The sequence below is a fragment of the Callospermophilus lateralis genome, chromosome 4, assembly GCF_048772815.1.
Source record: "Callospermophilus lateralis isolate mCalLat2 chromosome 4, mCalLat2.hap1, whole genome shotgun sequence".
Taxonomy (NCBI): Eukaryota; Metazoa; Chordata; class Mammalia; order Rodentia; family Sciuridae; genus Callospermophilus; species Callospermophilus lateralis.
In genome coordinates, this window is record NC_135308.1 from 109,816,373 (window position 1) to 109,830,954 (window position 14,582).

Sequence of the window (14,582 nt, forward strand, 5' to 3'; positions counted from 1 at the left end):
AGGGAGGTGCTAAGCAACTCAGTGAAACCCTGTCTCTAAATAAAATACAAAATAGGGCTGGGGGATGTGACTCAGTGGCTGAGTGTCCCTCAGTTCAATCCCTAGTACCCTCCACCCCCACACACACACATGAAACCACAACTTCATAACAGACATCAACAAATTAAACTCTTATCAGATAGATTCTTTGTAGAATTTATGACCCATTACAGGTCTCTTCCAATCCAAATAACTGACTCCTAAGATTCAACTCATCTAAGCCAATAGCTGGATAAGATGGCCTTAAGAGTTTACAAGATAACACATACTGAGCACTTTTAAAGAAATACACCTGTGGCTGGGGATGTGGTTCAAGTGGTAGCGCTGGCCTGGCATGCAAAAAAAAAGGAATGGGGGTTAAGACTGAGAATCCTTGCCACATTAATTTTTTTTTTTTTTTGGTACATGGTGCTGGCGATTGAACCCAGGACCACCTTGTGCATTCAAGGCAAGAACTCTACCAAATGAGCTATATCCCCTGCCCCCTCTTCTGCTTTTGCCTTCAAAATTTACTGTTTCAGGGCTACATTAGCATAAGATATAAATTTATATTTTCTTAAAAAGTAAACTCTAGAGGCTGGGGATATAACTTGATTGGTAGGGTGCTTGCCTCAAATGCACAAGGCCCTGTGGGTTCAACCCCCAGCATCACACACACACAAAAGTAAACTCTACTAAAAGTCACTCTGGAGGGAGTTGGGAATCCTGGAAAAGTTCTGATATTCACCCTTATTCATAGAAATAAAGGTTTTTTCCTGGCAGGCTCAGCCATCAACTGACTGCAGTGTATCTCAAACTTACTTATTTAGATTTCTAGCCTTATAAAATACATAATTAAATCAAATTCAGGAAAGTAATTTGCTTTCTATAGAAAAACATTGTTCTCCATAGTGACTTGAGTTAATCCTCCTCACTATAAAATCTCACATTTGAAAAACTAAAAGCTTTTCAGGAGAACGTAAGGCCTGGAAAACAGTGCCAAGAATTCTTAATTGGTTAAAATCACTGAGGTTTTCCTTTGTCATAATTAAGATCGCTATCTTTACCTGGAACTTGGAATGTGGCTCAATGGTAAAGCATTTGCCTACCATGTGCGGGCCTGGGTTTGATCCCAAGCACCGCAAAGGAAAACACACTACCAACGAACCTGCAATAAACAAACTTAAGCACTTTAAAAAGGTCATTACATTACCTGTTTCATCCTTACATTGAAAAGATAATGAAACCTTACTTAAAGTTTAACGTGGAACACAGAAAACGTCCACACATATTTTTCCAACTCGACCTGGTAACTTCTCGCTCCCAGGGAAGCGGCTGAATTTGGGCAAACTTCATTATTTTCAAGAAACTGGAGTTAGGAAACGTCCTGGAAGGACCCACATTCAAGAAACCAAGACACAGGAGAGGAAGTAACTTGTGGAGACTGCATGCCTCCCTCTAGTTGCCTAGCAGTACCTGCCGCTCACGGCGGAGGGCCGCGTGGTGCAATACCAGGAACAACATCAGCTTCAGATGGCACCCACCACGGGTACCCTTGACCCAAGGCCTGGCCGCGGCATAAAGAAGCGGCAGGACCAGAGTGCCCACGCCTCCAGAGCGCCCGCTCGGCAAAAGCTCACAGGAGCTCAGGACCCAGGGCTAAGTTAGGAGAGTTAAGAGCGACCCGTATGGCAGGAGGTGGAAAAAGTGAGCTTTCTGCCAGGGTCGGGGCCGCCAAGGGACAGTTTAGAGGTGGGGGAAGCAGACATCTGGAGGAAAAAATGTCCTCCACCAGCCAACGGTAACCGGAACAAGGATCCCCGGACCTCCCACCCCCAGGCAGGGACGATTGCCCCCACTGAGGAGAATGAGCCTAAGGGGCCGCAAGCAGGGGGAGGGCAAAGAGCCACTTCCCGGCAGCTTAGGAGCCCCCAGAGTGGCCTCGGCCTCACTCCGGGCGACCTTCCCGCGGCGGGATGTCGCACTCACATTGTGAACGGGGCAGGGGGACGGGCGAACGGGTGGGCGGGCCTCTCTGGCGGCGGCGGCTGGGGAATCGGCTCCTCTCCGATGGCGACTCCGGCGTTTTCTCCCCAATCGCGGCCTCTAGTCGCTCTCCTTAGGCGACGGCGGCAGCGGGCTCGACCTAGATCCCCAGAATGCACCGCGCGAAGAGAGCGGCTCTTCGACCGGGGAGAAGAGGAAAGTGTAGGAAAAGGGGCGCGAGGACGGAGAATGAACGTGCGTGCGTGCGAGCGAGGGGTGGTGAGGCCGGGCGGCGGCTGGTGACGCAGCAAAATGCCCGGGCCCTGTAGCCGCGCGTGCGCAGTCTTTGTTTTCGGGCTCCTGCGCGGCTTTCTAGAGATATCTACGGAAAGGGCGGGGACACCCTGCTCCTTCGCGATCCTTCCCGGCGCGGGCCCCGCCCTTCGCCCTCTCACCCCCTCCGGTGGCTGACTAGTTCCCGCCTCTCCTCCCGCGCTCCTCTCTCGCGTTAGAAAACCGTTGGCTGCCTAACCGCCCGGCCACGCGCCTTTGGCAATTTCCCTGACCAAACGGCTGCGTTTGCTCTGAGTAAGGTTAAGGCACAGGGATGCAAAGTTGGGGGACTAGACGAGTGAAGCGGGGCATTGGTTACTCTTGAGTGGATAAATGAGGCCACTGAGGAAACAGTCCATCGCAAAAAGATGTGAAAAGCCTGTGCTCGTGAAATTTGCGGAAAAGGGCTAACTTCAGAATCGAGGACCTGGGCCCACCTCGCCGGTTTCTGAAGATTGGGGACACTGTCCAGGGCAGCGAAAGTGCGAGGACTTTGGCTGAGAAGGAGCGTTTGCTTTTGGGGGCGGGCTTTGGCCTCTATTTTGAGACCTGAGTGCTGTAGGTGAGACAGGAAGGCTATTTGAAGGGAATCTCATACTAAACTCGGGGTTTCCACGCACATCTTTGCGGTACGGCTGCCCACCTGTCTGTCTGTTTTAAACTATTGGGTCTTGGACTGTGTCTTCGTGCAACGCACTGGGATAAAGTCTGGTGTGGGATAGTAACCAAGAGAAGCAAAACTGCCGGCTAGCCTGAGTAAGGGAGTAGTGGGTACTCAAGGAGACTGGGGGAAAGCGCAATAAAACGCTGGGAAAACCGGGCGCTGTTGGGCAAGCCTGTAATCCCAGCGGGTCTGGAGCCTGAGGCTGGAGTATCATAAGTTCAAAGACAGCCTCGGCAATTTAGCGAGACATAAAAACTGCAAAGGAACAGGGATGTCTAAAAAAAACTATCTGATAGAGCTAGGTTCACACTCCCCAATACTAAAAAAAAAAAAAAAAAAGAGTTTGTAAAGGGCTAGGGATGTAGCTCAGGACTAATGTATGTTTGCCTGGCAGGCTGGAGACCCTGATTTCAGCCCCCAGCACTGCCAAAAAATTTTGAAAACAAGGTTTGGGGCGTCTTTTTAATACGGTACTTATGGTATTAGATACTGTGCAGCTTGGTTCCTAGACTCAATTCCCACTAAAAGGGTTTTAAATAGTGCAACTCTATGCTACCATTTGAGGAAGACAAAAATGCAAAATCAACTGGTTGCTATAATGGAAGTATAAAAAGTAATGAGAGCATAAAGTGAAGTCTATCTTGGATGGAAGAATCAGGACAGGTCTTAAAAAAGTTATCCAGCTGGGCATGGTGGCACAGGAGGCTGAGGCCAGAGGATCCTGCTTAAAGCCAGCCTCAGCAATTTAGTGAGATCCTATCTCTAAATCAAATATAAAAAGGGATATGGGAGCTGGGGTTGTGGCTCAGTGGTAGAGCGCTTGCCTCGAATGCGTGAGACACTGTGTTTGATTCTGAGCACCACATATAAACAAAATAAAGGTCCACCAATGTCTAAAAAAAAATTTTAAAAAAGGGCTGGGGCTGTGATTCAATGGTTACACTTCTGGGTTCAACCCCTGGTACAAACAAAAATTATCCAGCTTGGAGCAATTAGCGCCAGCCTATTCTGGAGGCTGAGGAAGGAGGATAAGTTTAAAGCCAGCCTTGACAATTTAGAAAGACCCTGTTTCAAGATTAAAAAAAAAATGGGGTGGCTGGGGATGTAACTCCATGGTTGAATGCCTGCCTATTATGTGCAAGATCCTGGGTTCATCCCCAGTACCACCTAAATAAACAAGGGCTGAGGATGTAGCTCAATGGTAAAATGGCCCTACCTTTAGTCAGGGATGGGGATGAGGGGTCTGTATACAAGACGTGGATGGAAATAAGGGTGCCTAGGACATTGATTAATCTTCTTGACCTCGGATTAATTCTCAAGGAGAAAGTACCTGTTTCCACTTTGCTAATTATAATGTAGATCTTAGACGTGAAATTGTAGATTTCTGTCTCATACAGAAGCTGACTATGAGGCCCCCGCATCGGGGTGCATGCCTGTAATCCCAGTTGTCTGGGAGGCAGGAGGATTGGGAGTGCAAAACCAGCCTTAGCAATTTAGTGAGGCCCTAAGCAACTCCGTGATACACCCCCTCTCTAAAGATGCAAAATAGGGTTGGGAATGTGTGGCTCAGTGGTCGAGTGGCCCAGAGTTCAATCCCTGGTTACACCCCCCCCCAAAAAAAAACTATGAAACTACCAATGTATTGTTTTATTACTCTGTATAGTCAATGAACCAGTTTTGTTTACAACCTTATTCTGATTCTTTTTATTCCTGTAAATACCTTGTTCCTTAAATGTTCATAGAACAAACTTTACTATTTTAGTGGTTCAGTCAATTGAATTAAATATTTGGCTTACTATTTGTGTTTTTGGGGGAGGCTTTTCATTTGTTTTAAATTCTATTTTGACAGCCTTATATAAAGATCAACAGAATCCCCACCCAACCTCATCCGCCCCCTTTGGTATCAGGAAGAGAACCTCGGGTATTCTACTGACCTACATTATGTCCCCAGCCCTTTTTTGTTCTGAGATTGTCTACCTAAAAGTTGTTCAGGCTGGCTTTGAACTTGTAATTCTCCTGCTTCAGCCTTATAAGTACAAACATTACACCTCTCCCTCAATCCTGCTGTGGGGACAGATATTTTATCCCCCACCCCTTACATCAGAAATCTTGAAAGGTGAGAAGATGAAAAAGAAACAGAAGTATGTGTTAGTCAATGGTTAGCCACGTTTTTTTTATAAGGGGAAGATTAAGGCTACAAAATAATTTACATCTCTGCTACAGTGGTATGAAACCAAGACAGTATGTAAACAAATGAGGGTATTTGTATTTAATAAAGCTATTTAATGATGTTGAAATATGAATTATTTTTCTCATGTCACAAGATATTCTTTTTTTCCCCAACTATTTAAAAATGTAAAATAAGTTAGACAAAAACAACAGGGTGGGATAGATTCGGTCCATAGTTTGCCAACCTCTGTCCTAAGCAGCCCAGAGTGTAGCAAAATCATTACCAAATTAATGGTGGCACTTAATATCAGACTGATTGTGTACAACTTAAATCTTTGGCAATGGGAAGCTACTTTTTTTATTTTTTTAAGGTAGAGGACTAACACTCTTGTGCTCTATAAAGATTAATCTGGCAACAAGATATAAAATGGATTTTTTTTTTTAAAGAGAGAGAATTTTTTAATATTTATTTTTTTAAGTTTTCGGGGACACAACATCTTTGTATGTGGTGCTGAGGATCGAACCTGGGCTGCACGCATGCCAGGCGAGCGCGCTACCGCTTGAGCCACATCCCCAGCCCCAATATAAAATGGATTTAAAATGGAGGAATATGATAGCATTTTCAAGACTGAAATCCCACTGACAAATTCCTTTCTCAGAAGTGCTGAACTAGGATGGTGGCACATACCTGTGACTCCCAGTGGCTTGGGGAGGCTAAGGCAGGAAGATCCCAAGCTCAAAACCAGCCTCAGCAAGACCCTGTTTGGTTTTTTTAAAATGTATTTTAGTTGTAATTGGACACAATACCTTTATTTTTATGTGGTACTGAGGATTGAACCCAGGGTTTTGCACGTGCTAGGCGAGCACTCAGCCACAACCCCAGCCCCAAGACCCTAAGTGCTGAAGCAGGGCACAATGGTACATATCTACCCCTGTGAAATCCCAGAGACTCAGGAAGCTGAGGCAGGAGGGTCACAAGGTAAACACCAGCATGGACAATTTAGTGAGACCTTGTCTCAAAACAAAAATGGTCTGGGGATATACCTCAGTGGTAGAGCACCCCTGAGTTCAATCCCCAGTAAAGCCAAAAATTAAAAGTGTTGTAGGGTTGAGGTTATAGCTCAGTGGTAGAGCTCTTTCCTTGCACATTGAGGCCCTGGGTTCGATCCTCAGCACCACATAAAAATAAAACAGAGGTTTTTGTGTCCAACTACAACTAAAGTGTTGTAGCCAGGCACCTGTAGTCCCAACTACTGGGGATACTGAGGCAAGAGTCTCCTAGTTTGAAACTAAGTGGGCAATTTAGGGAGATCCTGCCTGTTTTAAAAAAAAAATGCTGTGGGTAAAAACTGCTTTTTCACACAGCATTTTTAAAAATTAAGGACAACTGCATCCTAATCCATAATTTATTACTTCCTTGTCCCCTATTGGTTTATTTACCTCCCCAATTCAGGGGTACTGGCAGTTGAACTCAGGGGCACTCAACCACTGAGCCACATACCCAGCCCTATTTTGTACCTTATTTAGAGACAGGGTCTCACTGAGTTGTTTAGTGCCTCACTAAGTTGCTGAAGCTGGCTTTGAACTCTCAACCCTCCTGCCTCAGCCTACCGAGCTGCTGAGATTACAGGCATGCACCACCATGCCTGATTCAATTCATACTTTGCTAAACATATTTCAAGGGATTTCAAGTTAGAATGGTTCTGGAAATGGCTTCTCTCCCCAAGTTTATAGTTCATAAGCAGGTTTATTCATGCCTTTAGATGTTTTCTCAATCCTTAGCTGGTAGAAACCAAGTTGTGCTGGGTTTCTTTTTCAAATTACTAAAAAGCTCAGTTTCTAATAGGATAAAGATCTAGATTAAAACCTCTTACGGTATCACTGCTTTTAGCAGAAAAATCTGCAATTTGGATTGCAGGACACTAGAAAATATTTGGCACAAACATTCGATGCCATTTCCAAATTTAATCCTGACAGTCTTCTGAAAGAAAAGAAACTACCTGGTCAAATTTAATTTTTTTTCATGCCTATAGGAAGCTGAGGTAGTAGAAGTGCCTGAGTTCACAAGTTTTTGACCAGCCTGGGCAATATTTCAAGAATCCATCTCAAAAGAAAAAAAAATTAAATGTAGAAACATTATGTCATTTACAATTGTAGTATCCAGCCATGCAGACCTGAAATCCTGGTGACTCAGGAAGCTAAGGCAGGAGGATTGCAAATATGAAGATAGCCTCATTAATTTAGTGAGATCTTGTCTGAAAAAAAATTTAAAAAACATAGTAGTATTCATGTTTTTTCTCTTTGATATTTTTCTGACCTCTGAATTTATGTGTCCAAATGGATATCCTCAGCACATACCTATAATTCTAGCTACTTGGGAGGCTGAGGCAGGGGGATCAAATTCAAGACCAGCCCAGGCGATTTACTAATACTGTCTCAAAATATGATTTAAAGCGGGCAGGGGTGGGGAGGGGGTGTAGTTCCTCTAGCATATGGTATGTAGCTTGCCTAGCATATACTAGACCCTTGGTTTAATCCTCAGCATTACATCAAAATAAATTTAATAAGTACTACATTACAGCTATAAACAAAGTACTAAAAGAGGGTGTAACATTTGGGCTGAGTGTCAAAGGCTGAATAAGTCTTTCCCAGTGAGAAGGGTATTTTAAAAAAAAATTTTTTTAGAGAATTTTAATATTTTTTTTTTAGTTTCCAGCGGACACAACATCTTTGTATGTGGTACTGAGGATCGAACCCGGGCCGCAGGCATGGCAGGCAAGTGTGCTACCACTTGAGCCACATCCCCAGCCCAGAAAGGGGTATTTCTGGCAGTGGATAAAGCATACGTAAAACAGAATCAATGGTATTTTAAGGAATCTGCAAAGTTCAATCTGGCTGAGTTCAGGAGATGGAGTCAATAATACAAGATGTAAAATACAAGGCTGGAGAAAGAGGTTTAGGCAAGATGGTAAAGGACCCTATATGCCTACATGAGGAGTCTGAACTTAATTCTATAGACAACAAAGAGCCAGAAGTTTTTTGTTTTCCTTTTGTCTCTAAGAGCTGAAACTGAAAGCCATCAGTCTGTCATGTGTCATTGGAATGTACTGTAGCACAGGAATGGAACCCATTAGCTATTTAGCCAGGTTAACAGGTTATCAGCAGTGCTGATACCAGAGGGTATGTTGTTTTGTTTTGATTTTGGTACTGGTAATTGAACCCAGGGCCACTTTACCATGAGCTACATCGTTAGTCCTTTTTTTTTTTTTTAATGTTTATTTTTTAGAAGTAGTTGGACACAATACCTTTATTTTTATGTGGTGCAGAGGATCAAACCCAGGGCCTCGCACGTGGTAGAGGAGTGGAGCATTCTACTGCTGAGCCACAATCCCAGCCCAGTGGTCCTTTTTTTAAATCTTGAGATGGGGTCTAAGTTGCTGAAGTTTTTGCTAAATTGCTGAGGCTGGCCTTGAATTTGTGATATTCCTGTTTTAGCCTCCACTATCTCTGGGATTACAGATATAAGTTACCCAGCCTGTTTTCACAGGGGTTTTTGGTGGAGGTGGTAGTGGTGGTGGTGATGGTGGTGATAATTTTTTTTTTTTTTATAGGAAGATACTTTTTTGTTTGGTTTGGTTTTAGTACCAGTGAATAAATCCTGGGTTGCTTTGCCACTGAGCTACATCCCCAGATGATGATGATGATGATGATGATGATGATGATGATGATGATTATTATTAACTGGGGATTGGATCCTGGGGCATTTTACCACTGAGGTCTTTTTTTTATTTTTTATTCTGAGACAAGCTTTCTCTAAGTTTCCTAGGGCCTTGCTAAATTGCTGAGGCTGGCCTTGAATTTATAATCCTTCTGCCCCTGCCCCTTGAGTCACTGGGATTATAGACAGTCATGTCCCCCCACACCCAGCCCTTATTCCTTTTTTATTTGTATTTTTTGGGGGGTACCAGAGATTCAACTCAGGGGCACTCAACCACTGAGCCACATTCCTGGCCCTTTTTGGGAATTTTATTTAGAGAAAGGTTGTAACTGAGTTGCTTAGTGCCTCGGTTTTGCTGAGGTTGACTTTGAGTTCCTACCTCAGCCTCCTGAGCCGCTGGGATTACAGGCATAGGCTACCATGCCTGGCTATTTATTTATTTATTTTTATTTTTGAATATTTTTTTTAGAGCTGGAGTTATGGCTTAGCGGTAGAGTGCTCGCCTAGCGCATGCAAGACCCCGGGTTCCATCCTCAGCACCACATAAAAACAAATAAATACAGGTTTGTGTCCAACTCCAACTAAAAAATAAATATTAAAATATTTTTTGTTGTAGATAAACACAATACCTTTACTTATTTATTTATTTTTATGTTTCTCTGAGTATCAAACCCGTGCCTCATACATGAGAGGCAAGCACTGTGTCACTGAGCTACAATCCCAGCCCTGTTTTTGTTTTTTTTTTATTTTGAGACAAAATTGCTGAAGGTCTTGATAAATTATGGAGACTAGCTTCGAACTTTTGATTCTCCTGCCTCAGTGTCCCCAGTCACTGAAATAACAGGCATGCACCACTGGGCCTGGCTTTGTGTTGTTTTTGCAGTTCTGAGAATAGAATCCAGGTCCTCATGCATGTTAGGTAGTCCTGTACCCTAGCTGTTATTGTTTGGATTCCCCCCACACACACTGGGGATTGAACCCAGGGCCTTGTGCACACATGCAAGCACTCTACCAAGTGAGCTGTATGCCCAGCCCCAGTGAATCTTAAATGTCCCATAAAAGCTCTTGTGTTGAAGATCCCTAGATGACAATGCCATTGAGAGGTAATAGAATATTTAGGAGATTGGGCCTAGTTTAAGGAAGTTAGGTTATTGGGGATATGCCCTTGAAGCAAATATTGGGACCTTCATGTCTTCCTCTCTTGCTTGATGGTCATGAAGTTTGGCCTCAGACCAGTTTCAGGGCTTAGAGAAGGTGGACTGAAACCTCTAAAACTATGAACCAAAATAAATCTTTCCTCAAGATTTATTTATTTTGTAATTTTTTTTAATTATAGATGGACACAATATTTTATTTATTTTCATGTGGTACTGAGGATTGAACCTAGTGCCTCATACTTGCAAGGCAAGCGCTCTGCCACTGAGCCACAATCCCAGCCCAAGATTTATTTTTTTGTTTACTTATTTTTTGGGGGTACTAGAGATCGAACTCTGGTACAATCAACCACTGAGCCATATCCCCAGCCCCATTTCGTATTTTATTTAGAGACAGGGTCTCACCGAGTTGCTTAGTGCCTCACTAAGTTGCTGAGGATGGCTTTGAACTTTAGATTCTCCTGCCTCAGCCTCCTGAGCTGCTGGAATTACAGGCAAGTGCCACCGTGCCTGGGTACAACGTATTTATTCATTTATTTTTGTGGTGCTAGGGATTGAACCCAGGGCCTTGTGCATGTGAGGCAAGCACTCTGTCAACTGAGCTATATCCCCAGCCCTATTTATTTATTTATTTTAAAAAAATATTTATTTAGGGGCTGGGGATGTGGCTCAAGCGGTAGCGCGCTTGCCTGGCATGCGTGCGGCCCGGGTTCGATCCTCAGCACCACATACAAACAAAGATGTTGTATCCACCAATAACTAAATAATAAATATTAAAAATTCTCTCTCTCTCTCCCCTCTCTCACTCTCTCTTTAAAAAAAAAAATAAAAATATTTATTTTTAGTTTTTGGCGGACACAACATCTTTGTTTGTATGTGGTGCTGAGGATCGAACCCCGGCCGCATGCATGCCAGGCGAACGTGCTACTGCTTGAGCCACATCCCCAGCCCCCTATTTATTTTTTAAAAAAATATTTTTTTAGTTGTTGATGGGCCTTTATTTTATTTATTTGTATGTGGTGCTGATAATCAAACCCAGTGCCTCACACATGCTAGGCAAGCAGAGGCTCTGCCACAGAGCTACAACCCCGGCCCTAAGATTTATTTTTTAAAGCAATTTTTCTCAGGTATTTTATCACTGACAAAAAGCTGACTTATACATCAGCCTAGGAAAATAGTTCTTATCATAAGGTTGGTGGATAAATTCCTTGAATGTGAGAACTGATGTTATGCTTTATATCATTATATTCACTATGCCTAGCTCATAGTATGTTTTTTTAAAAAAAATTGTTGATTATATTTTGTATTTGTGAAAAACTTTGGACAAACAGACCAGTTGTGATAATTTATGCAAGAGAGTAGACCTAAAACTAAAGCAGTGGCAATAGAAGTAAAAAGAAAAGCTCACCCAGAATTTCACTATGCTTCTGACCTTGAAGACCAGTTAGAAAAGGGAAGAGATAACAAGGTTTCTAATGTGGGAAATTGGTTGAAATGTGACACCATTCGCTGAGACTGAAAGGGACAGATGGAGGAGTTGAAAGAGATAATTTAATATTGTATATATTTAGTAGTTGAGGGAAGGAGTCGGGGGACTCGTTTTGGAAACCAGGAAGGTTTTATGATGTTTAAAGGGTGGGAGAAGCCATTGGAAAGTGAGGGGTGAGAAGGAATGATAACAGAATCAAGAGTCTTGCATGAGGTAGGAGACAACAAAAACTAAGAAAGGAAGAGAAGGTCTAGGGAGGAGGGGGAAAGAAGGAAAGCGTAAGCCTAACATACAAGTTCTAAATGCTTTCCCACATAGAAAAACCCAAAGCTTGTAAGGAAGATCTTTGTGTACTTTATATATTTAGATCTATTTTGTACTCTAATCCTATAATGTCATAGTTTGGGATTTGCTAAAGATGATCAGGCATATACCAAAATGATGATTTGATGGCTGGGGATGTAGCCCAGTGTTGGAGCACTTGCCTAGCATGAGGTCCCGGATTCAATCCCCAGTACCACAAACACACACACACACACAAGAAAAGATAATCTGATACAGAGCTAATCAATTTATATAAATATTAATGATAACCTGTAACAGAAATAAAGGCATTTCAGGTATAGTCCTGATATAGACTCAAGAATACATTGTATTGACTGCAGATGTAATTCAGTGGTAGGGCATGTGCTTTGCATGTTCAAGGTCCTGAGCTTAATCCATAAATAAAAAAAAAATAGTAAGTTCCATGAAATCTGGGAATTTATTTTGCTGTTTTGTGTATTCCTTAGGCTTTTTGTGTGTACGGTGCATACTAGACAAATGTTCTATCACTGAGCTGCATCCTCAGTCCAGAAAAACTTTTTTTTTTTTTTTTTTTTTTTAGAGAGAGAGAGAGAGAGAAAGAGAAAATTTTTTTAATATTTATTTTTTTTAGTTTTCGGTGGACACAACATCTTTGTATGTATGTGGTGCTGAGGATCGAACCCGGGCCGCACGCCATGCCAGGCGAGTGCACTATCCCTTGAGCCACATCCCCAGCCCCCAGAAAAACTTTTGATAAAAAATTAGCATCTATGCATAATAAACAGAATATGTAATAAATAATAATAAGTAAATAAAAATTCAAGGAAACATATATAGTAAAGGCTATTATGTCGAAACAAATAACAAATAATATTCCTTTTTTTTTTGTACTAGGGATTGAACCTGGGGGGAGTTTAACCACTGAGCCATATCCCTAACCCTTTTTATTTTTTGAGACATGGTCTTTCTCAGTGGCTTAGGGTCTCACTAGGTTGCTGAGACTGGCCTCAAAATTCTGATCCTCCTGCCTTAGCCTCCTGAGTCACTGGGATTACAGGCATGGACCATTGCACCTGGTTTAAATGGTAAAACACTTAAATATTTTAGTTAAAATTGGAAACATATTGGGATGCTTACTATGTTGCCAATTATTACTTTGTATTTAAACTTCATTTTTTTTAATCAAAATTACAAGTATTGGGGATGTAGTGGTAGAGCACTTGCTTAGCTTGCACAAGGCCCTGGATTCTTTCCCCAGCGCTGAAAAACAAGAAAACAAAATTGCACATGCACATGTTTTAAAGAGTCAGCTAATTCTATAATACATATTAAAAAAAAAAAAAAAAAAAAAAGCTGGATCCAGTGACATACATACCTGTAATCCCAGTGGCTTTGGAGGCTGAGGCAGGAGGATCATGAGTTCAAAGCCAGTCTCAGCAACTTTGTGAAATCCTGTCTCTAATTTAAAAAAAGGAGGAGGAGGGGGAGGAGGAGGAGGAGGAGAAGAATAAAGCGGTGGCTGGGGATGTGGCTCAGTGGTTAAGCACCCCTGGGTTCAATGCCTGGTACCAATAAAAGAAAAAAAAAAAAAAAAACAATCATCCCCAGCTCCCTAATTCCCTATCCCTATTTATTCTTTATCAGAGACATCTTTTTTTTTTTTTTTTTTTAATGAATGAAAACACAAAAATCTGTCTTTTCTCTGCTTTAACAATGGGCACCTTGGAAACCAAGTAAGAATATTCTACTCCGAGTGCCAAACACGTAAAATATTTAGACGTTAAGAAAAAATTTTTTTAAAGAGAGAATTTAAAATTCTTTTTTTTTTAGTTATTGAGGGACACAACATCTTTGTTTGTATGTGGTGCATGGCAGGCAAGCGGGCTACAGCTTGAGCCACACCCCCAGCCCCTGAAATATTTTATTTTTATTTTTTTTGGTGGTGCTGGGGATTGAACCCAGGGCCTTATGCATGCTGGACAAGCGCTGTACCAACTGAGCCATATCCCCAGCATGAAACTGTGTATTTGGATGAGACAATGATTGCAGTCTTGAATGAGGAGCTAAAGAATCTGAACATTCGTGAATTCAGGAGCTGGAATTATGGATTCATCCATGGATGCAACCTTGGGTGATAATGGAATGTTTGGCCTCAGGAAACATTTTCCCTTCCTGGTGTCAGGCTTTTTTCAGAGGACAATGAGATGATCCTCTAGAAGATGAGTGTATCATACATTCAATCTATAGATTAAAACCCAAGTTTTAACATTGGGTTCACACATTTCTTGGATTGTTGGAGTTCTGAGTAGTTTTCCAGGTAGTTCATTACTTTACTGCTAACAATACCACAGTATTGCCTCCAACAGGAAAAATGTGAAGATAACCTAAAAAAATTCAATAGGGCCTGGAGCGAGCAGACACCTGTAATCTCAGTGCCTCAGGAGGCTGAGGCAAGAGGATCTCAAGTTCAAAGCCAGCCTCAGCAACTGTGAAGTACTAAGCAACTCAGTGAGACTCTGTGTCTAAATAAAATACAAAATAAGGCTGGGGATGTGGTTCAATGGTGGAGTGCCCCTGAGTTCAATCCCTAGTATCAAAATAAATAAATTGAATAGAAAATTGTTATATATTTTATAATATAGTCATGATGCCTGTTTTGAAGCTATAGTTTTCAAAAATTATTGAATTTTCTAGAACAATGTTTAATTCTTAGTGCATTCTTATCTGATCAAATTTGCCTATAGG

General features: G+C 42.2%; 1 non-coding gene across 1 annotated transcript; it reads right to left on the minus strand.

The window, feature by feature from the left end:
* Positions 1-8,218: 8,218 nt before the first annotated feature.
* On the minus strand, positions 8,219-8,340 carry LOC143398729 (small nucleolar RNA SNORA54). Its single transcript, XR_013091327.1, has one exon. It is a non-coding gene; the product is annotated as a small nucleolar RNA SNORA54 (small nucleolar RNA).
* Between the last annotated feature and the right edge of the window lie 6,242 nt (positions 8,341-14,582).